Raw genomic sequence first — 19633 nt, forward strand, 5'->3', positions numbered from 1 at the left:
GCAGAAGGAGAGTCCTTTATTCAATACTGAACATTCTGTTTCTGTGAGCATGTGGTCTGATAGGTTGATTATCAGATTTTCAGATTTTAGTTCCTCTTTGTTCTGTTTCTCACTGGGTAATGTCTTATTGTGCTTAGATCTTCTGTTTTTTTTTGCGTCTTCTGAAGACTTTGTAATACCCCTTCCATATCCTCGGCCTCTGCCTCTTCCTCTGCCTTGCCCCTGGTTGGGTGTCAAGTTCTGATCCAGATTGACAAGCGCATCTCCTCTAAAAAAGAGATTTTGCTTGAATTGTTTTTGTTAGTTGTGCCTTCGCTCTTACTTCCACTTACTTCAGACTCACTGCCCAACTCACCAGGGTGAGAGTACATGTTTTTTGCATAGTAGGTTTTCAGCACATCAAATCTCTTAGCAAACGCTAGGATGCGACCATGTTTGTAGTCGGCTTCATCCCTTGCAAATTTGCACTGTTTTCGCTGTTGTATTTCATCCTCATATTTTTCGAGGCGATCTTCCATGTCTTTACGTAGTTTTGCTGATTCAGTTCTATCTTTGAGTGCAATCTTTGATTCCAGATCTTTTATCAGGGTGTTAATGTCATCCAAGTCTTTTTCGGCATACTTAATTAGTATGCGCATCATATATTCACTGCAGGCCATACTATTTTCACCCCACTCTTCTAACATATCCGTTCTTGTTTCTGGATGAGTGGGCATATATATATACACAGAAACACCCACACACTGGGGAAAAAACAAAAGTTACGGAGATGTTACAGTTAGGAAATAGAATTAAAAAACCTTTGAAATTCACAGAAAAAGAAAAGGTTACAAGAGTCGTTATTGTTAGGCTCAGATTGTACACGCACAAAACCATAGAAATTCAGCAGTTATAGTTACCTGAGCTAAGTATAATGTTGCAGGGCTTCTCTTCTTAGAACAGATCTATACTGAGAACCATAGGAACGGAGTCACTATACCACCTCAGTGTCTATGAGCCTGAGTCCAACTAGCTATAGTGCTTCACTTGCCCTCCTTACCTTACCAGAGAAACAACTGAATTGGCACCCCATAACACAACCCCCTCAACCCTCTCAGGGATTGTGGTAACAGGAAACACCCTTTCGCTCTCTCACTCGTTCTTGTACATAATAAGATAACCAGGAGACACGGGGTCAGTTTAGAATATTTATTTACACTATTGTATTCTGAAATGCAGTAAACGTGCCACAATTAGAAAACCTAAAAACACAGTTAGTACGGTTAATAATCCATATATTATGAAAAGTCCTGTCATTTTATAGAATAGTGTAACCCCCTCCCTTGCTAATGTGGCTAAATGATTATATATCAAAGATATCTGAGATCACTGGCAGACCCCGTACATTCGACGGTCAATATCTCAGCAGATGCTCTGCTCTTGTCTCAAAACTTTAATTCCATGTGTCTGTTTTTGGCTTATGTGCTCAATCTACATGAAAGGACATGTGTGCAGTTAACAGCTGCATTCTTGTGTTATGTCTAGGTGCTAGTGCCTGGCCAGAAGGAATAACAAGGGAAATTGTTGTTTGACCTTAACAATGGTGTTCTGGCTCGCTCCTCCAGGAGGCAAGCAGCAGTGGATGCTGATCTTTTCAGCATCCTCCTGCTCTTACTCCACAGCATGGCCTCCTACCGGAAGCCTGCGGAGCAGCACTTGAAGGTCCTATGGGACCTTGTCCATCGCCTCCGGGTGCACTCCATCTGGGCCACCAGCACCTCCAACTCTTGGCACCCCATGTCATGCTGCAGTGCAGCGGTGGTCATGTTTGTCCTCTTCTTCCACACCATGAAGTACAAGGCATCTGACCCGGCCAACGCCAACAACGACTGTTTTGTGCTGTCCAAGGGCCATCTTGCTACCATCCTGTATGCTTCCTGGGTGGAAGCTGCCTACATTAAAGAATTAGAACTGCTTAATTTGAGGAAGATCGTTTCTGACCTGGAAGGACACCCCACCCCTAAATTCCCTTTTGTGGATGTGGCTACTGGTTCCCTGGGACAAGGCCTCGGAATGGTCTGTGGCATGGCCTACACTGGGAAATCCTTTGATAAGTCCATCTACAGAGTTTACTGTTTGCTGGGTTGCAGATCATTGTCAGAGGGAGCTGTGTGGGAAGCCTTAGCCTTTGCCTCTCAGTACAAGTTGGACAACCTGGTTGCTATTTTTGATGTCAACAAGTTGGGCCAGAGTGAGGCTGTGCTACTCCAGCATCAGACTGACATCTACAAGAAACGTTGTAAAGCATTTGGGTGGAACACTTATGTCGTTGATGGTCATGATGTAGCGGAGCTGTGCCACACTCCCTGGCAGGCATCCCATTTAAAAGACAAGCTAACAGCGATTATTGCCAAAACTTTCAAAAGGAAGGGGATTGCAGGAGTTGAAAATGAAGGCAATTGGCATAGTAAGCCCATGCCGAAGGACAACGTGGAGGAAATGATTGAAGCCATTCAGAATGCTGCCAGCAGAGGACACTCCAAAAGTTGTCATCAATGACATCCTAATGTCCTCTCCCCCGAGCTACAAGATGGGAGATAGCAACTGGGAAAGGGGATGACTTGGCAGTGGCTAAACTGGATTATGCAAATAGTGTCATTGCACTGCATGGTGATTCTAAGAATTCCATCTTTTCTGAGATATTCAAGAAGGACCACCCTGATCGCTACATTGAATGCTTCATTGCTGAACAAAACATGGTGAGTGTAACAATGGGTTGTGCCACCCTTTTTTCATTTCAAAAGAATTTTATTGTTATAAAGAAGCAAATGAAGATACAGAATACAAGTATAAGTGATACAATTGATAACAGATAAAAAGCAATCAGAAGCTGAAATTCAAAAATGAGTCGTAGCAAATACATCCATAAACAAAAGTAGTCTGCCAAAAACAGAAAATGAATTAATTAAGATAAAGTAAGTAGCTTAGGCAGAGTACACAATCAAGAGTATCACTATCAGCTGGTATAATCAGGGGAAGAGAGGAAAGGAAAGAAGAAAGAAGAAAGAAAGAGAAAAAGAGGGAAAAGATGGAAAAAGGAGAGAAGACAGAGAAGGAGGAGAAGAAAGAAGGAGAGAAGGATTTCCAACGAACTAACCCGACAAACAAGACGCCATTCAACCAGACAAATCGAAGGGATATTGGTCAACCAAACCCTTTGATGACAAATCCATATAGTTATCCAGAGCATTCCAAACTCCACTAGCAATAGATGGAGAAATGTGAGCATGATCGACCGAGGTATGAGCACTTCGTAAAAAGGAAACCCAAGCCCACCAAGTATGATAAGAAACAAAGGAAAAGGATTTCCAGTCCATAAGAATTACTTTCACTGCAATAGTCAATAGGAGATCCAACAGCTGTAATTCCATGGGATCCAAGGGGAGAGGGACTGGGGCAGCTAATGGACCTAATAGAATTAATGGGAAAGAGAGTTGGAACTTAATACCAAAGATGAGCATGAGGTGTTTGTGAATGAGGTCCCAAAAGGGTTGGAGGAAGGAGCATTCAAAAAACATATGCGGAAAGTCACCTGTCAATAAGCCACAGCTCCAACATAGGTTATCTTCTTTGAGATTGAGCGAATGTAAACGAACAGGAGTCCAATGAAGAAGGTTGACGGAGAAAAATTTAGATTGCATTAACGATGGGGCGATTTTATTGAGAAGAGAAAGTTTACCAATCATCTGCCAGGTGTCTGAAGAAATATGGTCAGTAACACCATGATCAAAATGGTGCAACCATTTTTGTTGAGCAACCGTATGAGTAGGTAATGAAACAGTTGATAAAAATGTATAGATTTTAGAGGCTACGTGACCAGATTTAGTCCATATTTGAAAGAGAGTAATCGTAGGAGAAGTGTGATGAAGACGCACCTTAGCAAGTGCTACTTTGATTTTGAGAAAAGTATAAAAATCCAAATTAGTTAAAGAATGTTGTTGAGCTAAGGAGGAAAAAGGTAGTGGCTCATTATTAGAACCATAAAGATGTTTAACAAGCGAGATCCCCTTAGCAGCCCAATAAGATATCAGAGAAGGATCAATATTCATTTTAATTTTAGAATTCCGCCAAATAGACGACCACCTGGATTTTTGAAGTGGAATCGCCACTTTCTTGTCTACCTTCCGGACCGCAGCAAGAGTATCTAGAATAATAGAGTGCGAGAACGGGATGGACAAGGTAGATGCAGTGCAAAAGGAGGCAGTCGGTAATGGAGAAGCCAATTCCTGCTCTATTAACAACCAGGAAGGAACATGAATAGGGGGATAAGAGAACCATAGAGACGCCAAAAAGGCAGTTTGGTATTTTTCCCAATCAGGAAGATTGCATCCTCCCATATCATAAGGCTTCCGCAAGAATTTATAGGCAATTCTAGCCCGTTTATCATTCCATAAAAATTTAGAGGTCAGAATATCAATTTCATGAAAGAAGGAATCCAATAACTTTACCGGGAGCATAGAGGATACAAAATTAATAATAGGTGTAATCATCATTTTGAGGGTCTGAAGGCGACCCCACCAGGAAATGTGTTTCGGAGACCAAGTGTCCAAAAGACGCCGTACTTTAAGAATAGTCTGGGTTTCATTATAGGCAATTGTAGCTTATAAGGTAGAGCAAAAATAGATACCCAAGTATTTTAATTGCTTAGACTGCCATTTAAAACTAGCAGAGCCCATATGCGTAGAGAAACAGTAGGCATTCAAGGGGAACATCTCAGTCTTATCCTTATTTAAGGTGTACCCTGAATCCTTCGAAAAAAGGGAAATCGTATCCGAGATAGCAGGGGTAGCCAAGGCAATATCATCTGAGAAAATAAGAACATCATCCGCGTACGCAGCAGTTTTAATACGATGAGGACCAAAAGAAAAACCTTTAATGTCTGGGTGTAGCTCAATCAATCTGAGGAGAGGGTCAATGGATAATAAAAACAAAAGTGGAGATAAAGGACAACCCTGTCTGGTACCCTGGCGAAGATTAAAAAAGGACGACGTAGCACCTTTGACTCTTATGTTAGCTCTAGGTTGAGAGTATAGGGACATGACCATATTAATAAAGGAGTCACCAAGATTATGTGCACACAAGACAGCACGTAGAAAAGGCCAAGAAACCTTGTCAAAGGCCTTTTCAGCATCAAGAGCCAAGGCCGCGGCTGGGAGATGAGAACGTTTAGCTGATCCGAGAATATGGCAAATATACGTATATTATCACGCTCAAGACGGCCCTTTACAAAACCCGTTTGAGAGGGATGTACCAGTTTAGGAATGAAGGATTCTAATCTCTTGGCTAAGATTTTAGCAAAAATCTTAGCCTCCATGTTAAGAAGGGAAATAGGACGGAAGTTTTTGGGATCTGAATGATCTTTTCCCTCTTTTGGAATCACTACAATGGTAGCATCAGCCGTCGTGCCAGAAACAGACCTATCCTTAATAAAAGCGTCAAAGACAGATTGAAGCTTGGGAACAATCACAGGAAGAAATTTTTTATAAAACAGAATAGGGTAGCCATCAGGCCCTGGAGCTTTTCCAGAACGAGTGGCTTTAATTGCGGCAAAAATTTCTTCAGGAGTAATCAGACCATTTAAAAAATTGCTATCTTCCACGGATACCGACTTCACCGGGACAGATTTCAAGAAGTCCTGACACTGCTCAAAAGAGGCCTGATTAGAAGGGGTATATAAGTTATTGTAGAAATCACGAAAGACTTCGAGAATTTCCCCAGTCTGAAATTTTTTAGAACCAAGGTGATCATTAATAGAAGAGATTTGAGAAGACTTAAAGGAGGAATCCTGAAATTTTAATGTAGCCGCGAGAATCTTCCCAGCTCGATTTTTAAACAATAGCCTTTTGGATTTCTGAGCCTGAACCCCAATATGGGCTCTTTTGGTAACTATAGTATTATATGTGTACTTTAATTGCTTGATTAACTGTAGGCAAGATTTATCCTTAGAATGTCTAAAGGTAGATTCCAGATTTTTTATTTCAGTTGCTAGATCTGTAAGTTCATTTTTAATAGCGGCATTCCTTTTTGACATACATTTAATAACCTGGCCATGGAAAGTACATTTAAACAAATCCCAGAGGACAATTGGGGAAGAAACTGAGCCTTCATTCTCAAGGAAAAAGGTTTCGATTGCACTAGAGAACACATCAATCTGGGCATTATCATGCAAAATTTCTGTATTTAATCTCCAGGAGCGAGCTCTTGATTTAGGAGCAAAGGACAACAATGTAAAAGTAACCGTGGCATGATCAGAATAGAATGAATAAGCGGAGAGGAGGAAGACGAAACAAGAGAGGAGTGAACCAATAAATAATCAATACGAGAAAAGGTAGAATGAGGTGAAGAAAAGAAGGAAAAATCACTACCAGTGGGGTTGTGAAGACGCCATACATCCTGAAGATGAGTTAGGGAACACATGTTAAGCATTTGTTTATGGGATTTTTGAGGAAGAAATTGAAAAGCTGAATTCCTATCTAGAATGGGATCTATTGGTAAATTAAAATCCCCACCAACGATAAGATTCCCAGATTGAGGTGTGTCATTAAATTTTTTGGTAACCGTTTTCCAAAACGACGGATCATCCTTGTTAGGGGCGTAAATATTCATAACATAAAGATCAGCATTACCATCAGACAACTTAGTTAATAACCAACGACCCTCAGTATCGTGATCAGAAGAGAGTATGGATAAACCTGAATTCTTTTAAATTAAGGTAATGACCCCATTTCTTTTGCCACAAGCATCGGAACAGACAACATCTGAAACCCATTCCTTCCTCAGGAATAGCGCCTCTCTGGTAGAGACCTTTGTTTCCTGAAAAAGGACTAGATCTGAAGAGAGAGATTTGCAATAATCTAAGATTTTTGATCTTTTCACTGGATGATTTAAACCCTTAACATTAAGGGACAACACATTCAAACCCGGCATAGACATATATAGAAAAAGATAACATAATCCATAGATGAAAAACAGAAAACAACCAGCACGAATACAAGCATCCAGATATCAAACATTAACGTTGAAGAGGGAGAATCCATGGGGGAAATCCGAAAAAAGAAAAGAGACAAGAGAGGAGAGAGAAGAACCAGCAGCCTGGCCCGCGCCCAGCGCCAGACCCCCTGGCCCCCGTACCTTCCACCCCACACGGATTACATACGACGTCTCCACCCTCTCAGCCCTTAACCCCGGTCGACTCCCCAACTGCGTCCAAGCCGCTCCTGGACACACCCACGGACCCTTCACATGCAACTCCTGCAAGTATGACGGCTCCAAGACCAACTCCACATCCACAAACACCAAACAGAGATCCGACACCAACCACCTTAAATGCATCCTGCTAAACACCCGCTCGGTCCACAGACACGCCATCGACCTTTGGAATCTACTAGACACCATTTCTCCTGACGTCGCCTTCCTAACAGAAACATGGATGAACGCCTCCTCAGCCCCAGACATCACCATCGCAATCCCGAAAGGCTACAAGATCATCCGAAAAGACCGCACCATGCAAACAGGAGGTGGCATCGCTATCGTCCATAAGAATTCCATCCGCATCTCAACCAGCTCAGACGTCAACCTTGCTAGCGCCGAACACCTTCACTTCCAGATTCACACTGACCCCAAAACCACACTCAGAGGCACCCTCCTCTACAGACCACCTGGACCCCGTGCACAATTCTGTGAAGACATCACTGACTTCATCACCCCACACGCCCTCCCCTCTGAGGACTACATCCTATTGTGAGACCTCAACTTTCACCTGGAAAAGAGCAACGACAGCAACACCACCACCCTCCTGGACAATCTCGACAACCTCGGACTCAAACAACTTGTTAACACCCCCACTCACTACGCAGGTCACACACTCGACCCTATCTTCACCTCCAGGAAACATATCTCCTTCAGTCACACCACAGCTCTCCACTGGACGGACCACAGCTGTGTTCACTTTATCTACAAAAGGACCACAACTCACAACCATCCTCAACCTACTCTACGAAGGAATTGGAACAAAATCACCATCAACCAGATCTCCTCATCGCTTCTTCAAAACCCCCTTGCCCACTCCTCAAACCCCAACCAAGCAGCCATTAACCTCACTCAATGGCTAACCAACAACGCCGACAACCTAGCACCTCTGAAAAAAAGTCAATTCAAACAAGGCAGCAAAAACGCCCCGTGGTTCAACGATGATCTCAAGAAATCCAAGAAACTCTGTCGATCCCTTGAGAAGGCCTGGAAAAAAGATCCAAATACCAGCACCAGGGACGCCTTCAAAAACGCCACCCGCATACACCACCAACTGATCCGGACCGCCAAGAAAGCCGCATTCAAAGACCGACTAGACAACAACGCCCAAAACAGCAAGGAATTATTCAACATCGTCAAAGAATTTACCAACCCCACTGCCAACTCCAACGACATCACTCCCTCTCAAGCCCTTTGCGACTCCCTAGCTTCGTTCTTCCACGACAAAATCGCGGACATCCACAACAGCTTCGACAACAAACCTGGAGACCAACCCACCCAACCCTCAGCCGCACCTTCACCCACCTTGAACATCCTTTATAACTGGAACCCAATCTCCACTGAGGACACCATCCGCCTGATGAACTCCACCCATTCAGGATCCCCCACAGACCCTTGCCCTCACCACATCTTCAACAAAGCAGACTCCATCATAGCACCACACCTCCGAGACGTCATCAACTGCTCCCTCAAGTCCGCCACCTTCCCAGAAAGCTGGAAACACCCCGAACTCAGCGCCCTTCTGAAAAAACCCACAGCTGACCCCACCGAACTCAAAAACTACCGCCCCATCTCGCTCCTTCCATTCCCGGCCAAAGTCATCGAGAAAGCTGTCAACAACCAGCTCGCCGCCTTCCTCGAAACCAACAAATCCCTCGACTCCTCTCAATCCGGCTTCCGAGCCAAACACAGTACTGAGACCGCACTCATCGCAGCAACATACGACATTCGAACTCTACTGGACAATGGAGACACCGTCGCCCTCATCCTCCTCGACCTCTCCGCAGCCTTCGACACAGTTTGTCACAGCACCCTGTTACAACGCCTCAGAAACATCGGAATCCAAGGAAAAGCACTGGAATGGATCACCTCGTTCCTTGCCGGAAGAAGTCAGAGAGTCCGCCTTCCACCATTCAAGTCTGAGGCCACTGAAGTCATTTGCGGCGTGCCACAAGGATCCTCACTCAGCCCCACCCTCTTCAACGTATACATGAGCCCCCTCGCGTCCATCGCACGCCAACACAACCTCAACATCATCTCCTACGCTGATGACACTCAACTGATCCTCTTACTCACCAAAGACCCTAACACCGCCAAAACCAACCTACATGAAGGAATGAAAGAAGTAGCCGAGTGGATGAAGCACAGCCGTCTGAAACTGAATTCAGACAAAACAGAAGTCCTTATCTTAGGTACCTCCCCCTTCGCCTGGGACGACTCTTGGTGGCCAGAGGCCCTTGGAAAAGCACCCATCCCGACGGACCACGCACGGAACCTGGGCGTCATCCTGGACTCCTCACTCTCGATGACCAGACAAGTCAACACCGTTTCATCATCTTGCTTCAACATTCTTCGCATGCTCAAAAAAACATTCCGCTGGATCCCCACCGAAACTAGAAAAACGGTCACCCACGCAGTGGTTACAAGCCGCCTGGACTACGGAAACACCCTATACGCCGGTACCACCGCAAAACTTCAGAAAAAACTCCAACGCATCCAGAACGCATCAGCCAGACTCATACTAGACATCCCGCGTAAAGACCACATTTCTGGTCACCTGAAAAACCTCCACTGGCTTCCCGTCAATAAGAGGATAACATTCCGCCTCCTAACCCACGCACATAAAGCACTCTACGAACTTGGTCCCGAATGCCTCAACACACGACTTTCCTTCTACACCCCCACCCGCCAGCTACGCTCTTCCAGCCAAGCCCTTGCTGCTGTACCTCGCATCAACAAAACCACCAAGGGAGGAAGATCCTTCTCCTACCTGGCAGCGAAAACCTGGAACTCACTTCCCATTCACCTTCGCCTCACTCAGAACCACCCAGCATTCAGAAAGCAACTTAAAACCTGGCTATTCGACAAATAATTCCCCTCCCTTCCTCAAGCGCCTTGAGACCCTCTGGGTATGTAGCGCGCTATACAAATTATTTGAATTTGAATTTGAAAAAGACCAAATTCATACTAGGGGGAACGTGGGAAGGCGAGCAAGGGGACCGTCACGAGGAGTAATTACAATCGATATCAACAGCCCTAGTACAGTACATAACTGATTATACTTAATTAGGAGAAAGAAACATCTGAAATATGAGCTAATACCATTAGAGTATTACAAAAACAACTCATCATGTAAGTCTATAAAGTCAACACGTATATACCAAGTTAATACACAGGTAGCATATAAAGTATACCATAAAAGAGTGGAATAGGTAGAAGAGAGAAAGACATCTAATAGAATAAATGCAATAGCAATTCTAAGTTATATATATCTCATTATAAACAAAGAAAACACCAAAAACATCATAAAAGTAGGCAAAGATTAAATAGAACGAAGTTGAAGCAATCATCATAAATATCAGGAAAGAATAAGTAGAAGAAAATATACTTCTCAAGAAGACTATAGGGTGCAGTATAAAGAAAATAAATGAGACATAATAGAGAAAGGCACCAAAAAGCTGGTCAATATAACAATCAATGAAGCACCATGCTAGATAAATACAAGAAACCACTATATCATGAAGATGACTATGCAAAAACTAGAGATAAGCTATTAATTAACTGTCTTTAAATATATAGAACTTGTTATATTTAATTTGATTTGAAAATGCAGGAACATGTCAAATATATATTAATAGAAAGTAAGATAACAGGAGTCTATAAAGTGCAAAATAAATAGAATAGCTTAGACCTAGTAGAGAGAGGCAATTGATAATAAGTAAGCAACCAATCAATGAACCTATCATGAGATAGATATATAAATTAATTATACAATAATTAGAATTTAACACTAGATATATAGGTGTAATTAATAAGCATCTATCAAACAATTTATATAACCAATCTATAAAACAATACAGTTAATAGTCAATGGTGTAGACACTAAAGACCAAACAACATGAGAGAAGCGTCAGGCGAAAGGACCACATAAACATACGACAATAGAAGTAACATTAATTGGGGTTAAAGGAAAAAGAAGATCAAAAGAGGGAAATAAGACAAAGTCTCACACACAAAAGAAAAGGCAATAAAAGAAGCCATAAAATGAGATAATAGAAGAACCGAAACCTGACACGGGCAGAGATCAAGCAAAGAGAAAAAAGACAGGTAAGCACTAAAAGAACAATCAGGATTAAGGACAACATAGAAAAAAGCAATACCACAAAAAGGTTAGAAGAGACATAAAGAAGATATACCGAAGATAGTGGTAGACTACATCATAGAGATATAAAAAGAGAGCAGATAAGGAAAAGAAGAAAACACACCGTACAACAGCTGACAACTCCACACACAAAATAGCAAAAGAACACCAACAACAGTGGACAAGAAGACCACTACGCAGATCTAAAAAAGATAAACTTAATAGATCTGGAAAAGAGAAAACTCATTGCAGATATATGGAACCACCTCAGGTGCCAGAGGAGCCAGGATCAAGCGAATCCTCCAATTGAAGTTCCATCTGCAGCTCCATCTGATTGTCCAAAAAAGAAGCCAAATCAGCAGGTTCATCGAAGATTCTGGAACGACCTTTGAAGGTAATGCGGAATTTTGAAGGACCAGAGAAGGAAAAGGGGATATTCATCTCAGAGAGACGTTTCCGGAGATTAAGAAAGCCTTTCCTCCTTATTACCGTGTCTCTGGCAAAGTCCTGAGAAATTGAAATGCCATGGCCTTTCCAGGAAACAGCTTTAACCTTCCGCATATGAACCAAAATTTGTTCCGTATGTTGGTGACGCAGTGGCTTAAAAACTAGCGCTCTTGGTTGAGTGGCAGATTTAGAACGAAAGGTGGGAACACGATGTGCCCGTTCCAGCTCAAAGTCTTTTTGGAAAGAAATTTGCAGCGTAGAAGGAATCCATTGGTATAAAAAATCAATCATAGAAAGTGCTTCTTTCTCAACTTCTTCAGGAAGGCCAAAAATGTGCAGGTTGGATCTGCGGTTACGATCCTCTTGCTCAGTGAGATCCCTCCGCAATGCCGCCATTGAGCACTCTAATTGGCAAAGAGATCTAGATTGCTTTTGCATAGTATCTTCTGCACCACTAATACGTGTTTCCGTGGCTGAAACACGAAGGGAGAGAGCCTTAAGGTCATTTCTGATGGCTGACACCTCCACTTGCAGCAAATCTGTGTTAGTCTTGGTAGACTGCGCAATGGCATGAACATCATTCAGACGCGTCAGAATAGTCTCCAGAGTGGAATTGGTGTCCTTTTGAGAAGACTCAGGTGTAGGAGATAATTGTTTGGACCTCTTAAGAGAGGTTTTGGAGTCCTTTGCGTCTTTTGCATTCGGTGACAAGCCCATATTCGCAGCCATAGAGTTCACAGGCACAGAAGAGAAAAAATAAAACCACTTCAGGTAAGTGAGGCCAGCAAAAGTCCAGAGGAATTAGGAGGTGCTCACACGAAATGTGAGTAAATAACTGGGCAAAAATAACACAGCGCACTCTCAGCAAGCAAAGCAGAGCAATATATAATGGCAGACTTACATGGGAAAAAAGAGGAAACTCAACACACCTATGATATGCCCCTGCATATAGTAGTAGAACACTTTCATAAATCAGAAGCCGAAAGGTAATGTAGCACTGAGCAGCTGAAGCACATCACAAAAGCAGTGAAAACCCACAGTATCAGCTCACATGCATTCCTGGCAAGTTTGTAACAGTAGCGCTGCCGTCTGAGGAGAAATTCCGATCTCCGTCATCAAAGGAATTCAAGATGGCGGCCGCTCGTGAAAATACCGAGCGTCACTTAAAAACGATAAAATGCAGAGAGCAGCAGCTCGAAGAGGAAGGAAAATGCCCTCAAACTGCACACAGCGACTTCATAAACCTGGGAGAGGCTTTCCACGAAGATGGGGCACCTGGAAACCGCTGAAAACCTGACGGACCCTGTTCGCCTTAGAGCTCAAGCGCAAACCGCCATCTCAAAGCGGCGCGCAAGCCACGCCCCCTTTGCAGAGAGCAGCAGCTCGAAGAGGAAGGAAAATGCCCTCAAACTGCACACAGTGACTTCATAAACCTGGGAGAGGCTTTCCACGAAGATAGGGCACCTGGAAACCGCCGAAAACCTCTGACGGACCCTGTTCGCCTTAGAGCTCAAGCGCAAACCGCCATCTCAAAGCGGCGCGCAAGCCACGCCCCCCGGGTTGTGCCACCCTTAATCGCACTGTGGCGTTTGCCAGCCCTTTTGCCGCCTTCTTCACTCGGGCATATGACCAGATCCGCGTGGGTGCAATCTCCCAGTTTATTGTTAACCTTTGTGGGTCGCACTGTGGCGTGTTTATTGGTGAGGGTGGCTCTCTCAGATGGCACTGAAAGACTTGGCAATGTTCCAAACTGTCCCAACGTGCACTGTGTTCTACCCCAGTGATTCAGTTTCATTAGAGCATGCTGTTGTTCTGCTCACTAATACCAAGGGTATCTGCATCATCCAAACAAGCCGCCCCAAGACTGCAGTCATCTAGTCCCCTGAAGAGAAATTTGAAATTGGACAAGCAAAAGTTGTCCGTTCAAGTGACACCGACCAAGTTTCCATAGTTAGAGCTGGAGTCACTTTGCTTGAGACCCTGGTGGCTGCAGATGAGCTTGCCAAGCAAGGTATTAAAGTACATGTGGTAGATCCTTTCACCATCAAGCAGTTGGATGCAGCCACCATAATCTCTAGTGCCAGAGCTATCAGAGGTTGAATCATCATTGTGGAAGATCACAGCAGAGAAGGAGGAATTGGGGAGGCTGTTTCTGCAGCAGTTTCTGGAGAACCTGGAATCCTTGTTCAGCACCTTGCTGTGAACCGTGTGCCACGAAGTGGGATGCCTAATGAACTCTTGGACATGTTTAGCATCACTGCCAGGTTCATAATTGAAGCTGTGAAGTCTACCTTTGCAAACTGAAGTCTTGAGATTTGGTATTAAGGAATGAGGCATCTATTATGGCAGTGGTGGCTGGCAGAAGACAATTATGATATATTCCCAGTTGTAAATGGCATTGTCCAAACATTTCTCATTCTTCCAGATAAAGGATTATATACACTGTAGGCAATCGTAGAAGTTGAACGAAAACGTTGTATTACTCCAGTGGTTCCTGGCTAATGTGACTTGCAGTAATGTAGCACTTTTCTGCCCTTGCGTTCAAAGTTAACAAGCACTTAAATAAATACTGACCATTCCACAGCTATATGTACATTAAGGCTAAAATGAGAGGTGGGGGAACATAGCTAGCAAGAATGGTATATTTCTGGACATCATACACTTTATAATGGGACAGCTAAATTTTCAAACAATACTGTTATGTCCTTTGGGATCAATAAAACACCTTTGTTATGTGACAGACACATTCGCTTTCCTCCATGAACTCATCAGGGGTTAAGGGGAAGAAGGCAATTGTAATGCGTCTGAGTTACATACCAGGAGCTTAAATGGTAACATTGTTGCTTACGCTGGCTCTTCCCCTTTTCACGAGGTTACCTGTCTCATGTTTTCATGGATCATGGCAAAGGTTCTTCTGAACCTGCATCCATAGGTGCTCATTCTGATGTCTCTATGACAGAAGGAACATAGGGGTGTTACTTGGAGATTATTTAAGGTAGTGACCATTGGCTAGTGTTCCCACTGTCTTCATTTAAAAAAAACTTGCATTTTTATATTTGCTTTGAAGTCATTTGGATCCATGTTGTTCAATTACCAATTTTTTACGGACCACACAATGTCTGCTACGCTAAATGTTACACTTGCCATTAAACCTAAATAGTGAAACCCATCTAGTAATGTGTGCAAAGGAAACATGAGGCCTACAAAGTGCACAATTAGGCTAAAATAGGGAAAGCTACAATGGGCCATGCAGGAAATGTATGACAATAACTTATGCCCACGCAATTCACTGCTTATGACCTCACTCATGACATGGTCAGTGACATCATTCATGACATCATGCAGTGATTGTGAGTATTTGCTAAAGGTTTGAGTGTTAAACATATATACTAAGCTACTACAAAAGTTACATTAGTATACTGTGTGTACTACTAATGAGTGATAATATTTCTAACCTATATTATGTGAGTAGCTGTGTGTATCCGTGTATGAGTGGGTGTTTGTGAGTGGCAGTATGGGTGTGTGAGGGGCTGTATGGGTAAATAAGTGAGTGTGTGACTAGCTGTATGGGTGAGTGAGTCGCTGTATTGCTGAGTTAGTGGGTTTGTGACTGGCTATATGGGTGAGTGAGTGGCTGTATGGGTAGATGCGTGAGTGGCTTTATGGGTGACTGAGTGGCTGTATGAGGGAGTAACGGTGTGCAAGTGGTTGTATGAGTGAGTGACTGTTTGAGTTGGTGTTTGGTTAATTGAGTTGGTTTGTGATTGGCTGTATTGGAGGGTGAGTGTGTGAGTTGCTGTATGGGTGAATGAGCAGGTGTGTGAGTGGTTGTTTGGATGTGTGAATGGGTATGTAAGTGGTTGCGTGAGTGTTTGTAAGGGTGAGTGAGTGTGCCTGTCATGTTGCGAGCCTATATGGGGGAGTGAGTGGTGTGTGAGTGGCTACATGGGTAAATGAATAAGTGTGTGAGGAGCTGCATGGATGAGTGTGTTGCTGTGTGAGTGAGAGGCTGTGTGAGTGGATGTATGAGTGAGCGGGTCTGTGAGTGGCTCTATGGATGTAAGTGGGTGTGTGAGTAGCTGTATGGATCTGTGCATGTGTATGTGAGTGTTTGTGTGGGTATGTGAGTGGGTGTATGAGTGGTTCTGTAGATGATATAATCAGTGATGCCATGAATGATGTCACTGACAAAGTCATGTGTGATGTAATATGTGAGGTCGAAAGTAGTGCATTTTGGGGGCGCAAGCTATAGTTCGTTCAGGTAACTATAACTGCTGAATTTCTATGGTTTTTTGTGTGTACAACCTGAGCCTAATTATAACGTCCCTGTAACCTTTGTTTTATTTCATTGAATTTCAAGCTTTTTTCAAAATTCTATTCCGATCTATAAAAATGCTGTAACCTTTGTTTTTTCAGTGAATTATATAGGTTCTTAATGTTATTTTCTAACTATAATGTCCCTGTAACATTTGGTGTCTGTTATTTTTGGAACTGTAACCTTAGAGGATGGGTGTGTGAGTGTCTGGGTGAGTCTGCCAGGAGGTGTGTGCGTGTCAGACGGGGTCTGTGAGTGGGTGTGAGAGTATCTGAGTGTATCTGTGAGCGGGTGTATCAGTGTCTAAATGACTGTGAGTGTGTGTGAATGGGTGTGTGAGTGTCTCAATGCATCTGTGAGTAGCTGTTTGAGTTGATCTGTTAGTTGGTGTGGGAGTGGATCTGTATGCTGGTGTGTGAGTGTCTGAGTGATAGAGAGTGTGGGTGTGCTTGAGTAGGTCTGTGAGTGGGTACATGAGTGCCAGAGCCGGTCTGTCAGAGGGTGTGTCAGTGCCGGGTGGGTCTGTGAGTAGATGTATGAGTCTCTGAGTGGGTGTGTGAGAGGGTCTGTCAGTGGGTTGGTGAGTGTCTGAGGGTCTATGAGTTGGTGTGTTATTGAGTGGGTCTGTGAGTATCTGAGCGGGTCTTTGAGTGGCTGTGTGAGTATTAGAGTGGGTCTGTGAGTGGGTGTATGAGTGTCTGAGCGGGTCTGTCAGGGGGTGTGAGAGTGTCTGAATGGGTCTGTGAGCCATTTTATGAGTGTCTGAGTGCATATATATTTTTGGTTTTATGGCTAAATTTGCGGCTCAGCTGTGACTTTACATGGGTGACTGTGCTGAGCAAATCCTCCTCTGTGAAAACTAAATAATTTCTGGGCATTTTCTTGCTCATCAGTGGTCCCTCACAAACCCTATATTGCACCCATGTGATCAGGGTAATGCTACCCTGACCCCTTCTATTACATTTGATCTGAATTTTCTTAGCCTGGGATCGTTCCCCGATATATAAAATGGTGGCTGCAACTTTCTACTCAGATTTCGGTCAGCCAATCATAGCTTTGCTGTTGGCGTGAGGATTTGCGGAGTGCCACGAAGGATCAGCAATGGATTTAGTTCCCTAGATATACCAATTCGTATTCCCTTAAATATCTCAAAAAGTACTGAACAGATTTACATCAAATCACTGAAAGTATTCTTTCTGGACCAAAATCTAGCTGTCTGCCAAATTTGGTCTAATTCCGTTCAGCACTTCTGGCTGTAGTCGTGTCTAAAATCTTTCTAGGTAATAACAATGGAAACACACTTTCTTTGACACCTCTTTATCCCGGCCCCGCTTGACGGATCACCCCAAAACTTTCCATGCACCACTAGAACCAGGAAGATTCATCAAACTGCGCCAAAGTTATAAGCAAATGCAAAAACGGTTTTCCTATGGAAACTAGGTCCTAACTATAGCTACCTACTGGCATTCGCCAGTATGTATTTTATATATATGTTTTCTACACTCATTTTGTACACTCATTTCTTTTGAAATTGGAATGGCAACCAATGATGAGAAAGGGGCATAGAATTGGTAACATCTGCCAAGTTCCCCGAGGGTTGTACGCCCGTGAGGTGCCTTCCTTTCCACCACACATTTTTTCATTATTTCATCTGTTTAATTGTGGGTGGATGTACTGTCTGATTGAGGGCAGACATCGTTGGACATGTTGAGTTGATTGCCACCCTGAATCTTTAGGTTTTTAGATACAAACAGTGGTTTGTTGTGGACAGCAAGACATTAGAGAATACACACCTCACTGTGAAGAGAAAGGGGGTTGTTTCTGGCACATTGTAGTAATATTTCCAGAACAGTGTACACTCATGTTTAGTAGATAGACAACACTATCTGTCCTTGGTACAGGGATCTTTTTGTGAATTGACTGATTAGAGTGGAGGGCGATCCCTTCTGTACCTTTTTGTTCCCTCTGGGCTCCTTTGTGTTATTGCATCAAAACTCTGTGGCCCCAAATTTCCGGGTGGTGCATCTCCCGTGGCTGGGAGGCCGCGTATAAATCAAAACTCCAAGGTTCCCACCAGTTGGAGGAGCACTCTGACATCCACTGCAGCAACCTTTATGAGGTAAAAGCCGGATCGACGGGCCGATCCAGTTTACAGCATGCCTGTCGATTCACGCCTGACTTGTTTCTTGCTGATTGCACTCTTCAGAGGCGCAACGGTCAGTTTGGCATAGAGGCCACAACTTCCATTTAAAATTTGGAGGGCTCATGTTGCAAACAGGATCCGCCCGCCAAACCAACGCGGACTCATTCGAGTCGCCCATTAGAGGGCTCATATTTTTAAGAGGAAGGTGTGCGTCTCCAACAAGTGGGAACCTTGGAGTGACACTGACGAAGGAATTTTTGAAACACGTCTGTTTGGTGGGGTTGTTTGCTGAATAAAGATCCACTATGCTACCCCTTTGGAGTGCTTGACTTTTAAAAAAAACCCAAAGGAAGTCGTGGCAGCATTTATATATATATATATATATATATATATACACATATATAATGCCTAAACTGCATATAGGTCACTGCAAAGTTTTCATTCAAGTTATTTGATTGAATGCTTATGGGTCTGTGTTATATTTTATCTGTCACAATATGTAAATATGATCATAACAATTGTATCTATAAGTCTTCACTAATAAAATGTTGAGAAAAATATCAAAATAAATCTTTAAAAAAATGTTTTTTTACAAATTGTAAAAATACACAAATAAATTAGCTTTACATACCGCTACACTTAAAAGACTGTATTTCTAACTATCCATCCATACATGCACATATGGAACTTTATACAATACAACTTTATATCTCTTTATTATTTTCCTTATACATGTATTCACTTTCTATCTAGTTATGTGTCTATATATGTATTACTTTACTCCTATTGTAGATTTAAAAAATCCTTGAACTCCCTCTAATGCAGTACTCTGTCTCACCTTATGCTTCTCTTAAAATACCCTCTACCTCCTCTCTCGACTCATCCCAAACCTCATTCTACTACTATGATCTCCCTAATAACCCCTTCTTGCCTCTTCTATCCCTCCTTGACTCTCCTATCCCTCCTTGACTCACCCAAGCCTCATTATACTTCTGTGTTCTCCAAAGTAACGCTTCCTAGACTCTTCCTTCCGGCATCCCTCCTTTGACTCATATCAAACCTAATTTTACTACTATGATCGCTCTAATAACCCTTTATAGACTCTTCCCTCCTCTATTCCTCCTTTATTCTATTCAATCAGACTAACAGACTCACATGTCCACCGTTCAAATTGACAACTTATATTTCCATACACAAATCCATCACTAATCCTTTGGGTTCCAGAGTAGCGTGCTACTCGCTGAAAAGCGTTTCAGCGACTCGTAAGTTTTCATTGACAATTCCTGTGACCCTCGCCACA

At 43.1% G+C, this 19633-nt stretch overlaps 1 protein-coding gene and 1 pseudogene across 2 annotated transcripts in view; both read left to right on the forward strand.

Annotated features, from left to right (window-relative positions):
• Window positions 1-19633, forward strand: part of WDPCP (WD repeat containing planar cell polarity effector) — a 2342145-nt gene that overhangs the window by 1783338 nt on the left and 539174 nt on the right. The gene's annotated exons all lie outside the window — the stretch shown is intronic.
• Window positions 1663-14179, forward strand: LOC147709024 (transketolase-like protein 2; annotated as a pseudogene).

The sequence above is a fragment of the Lissotriton vulgaris genome, chromosome 6 (genome assembly GCF_964263255.1).
Source record: "Lissotriton vulgaris chromosome 6, aLisVul1.2, whole genome shotgun sequence".
Lineage (NCBI taxonomy): Eukaryota > Metazoa > Chordata > Amphibia > Caudata > Salamandridae > Lissotriton > Lissotriton vulgaris.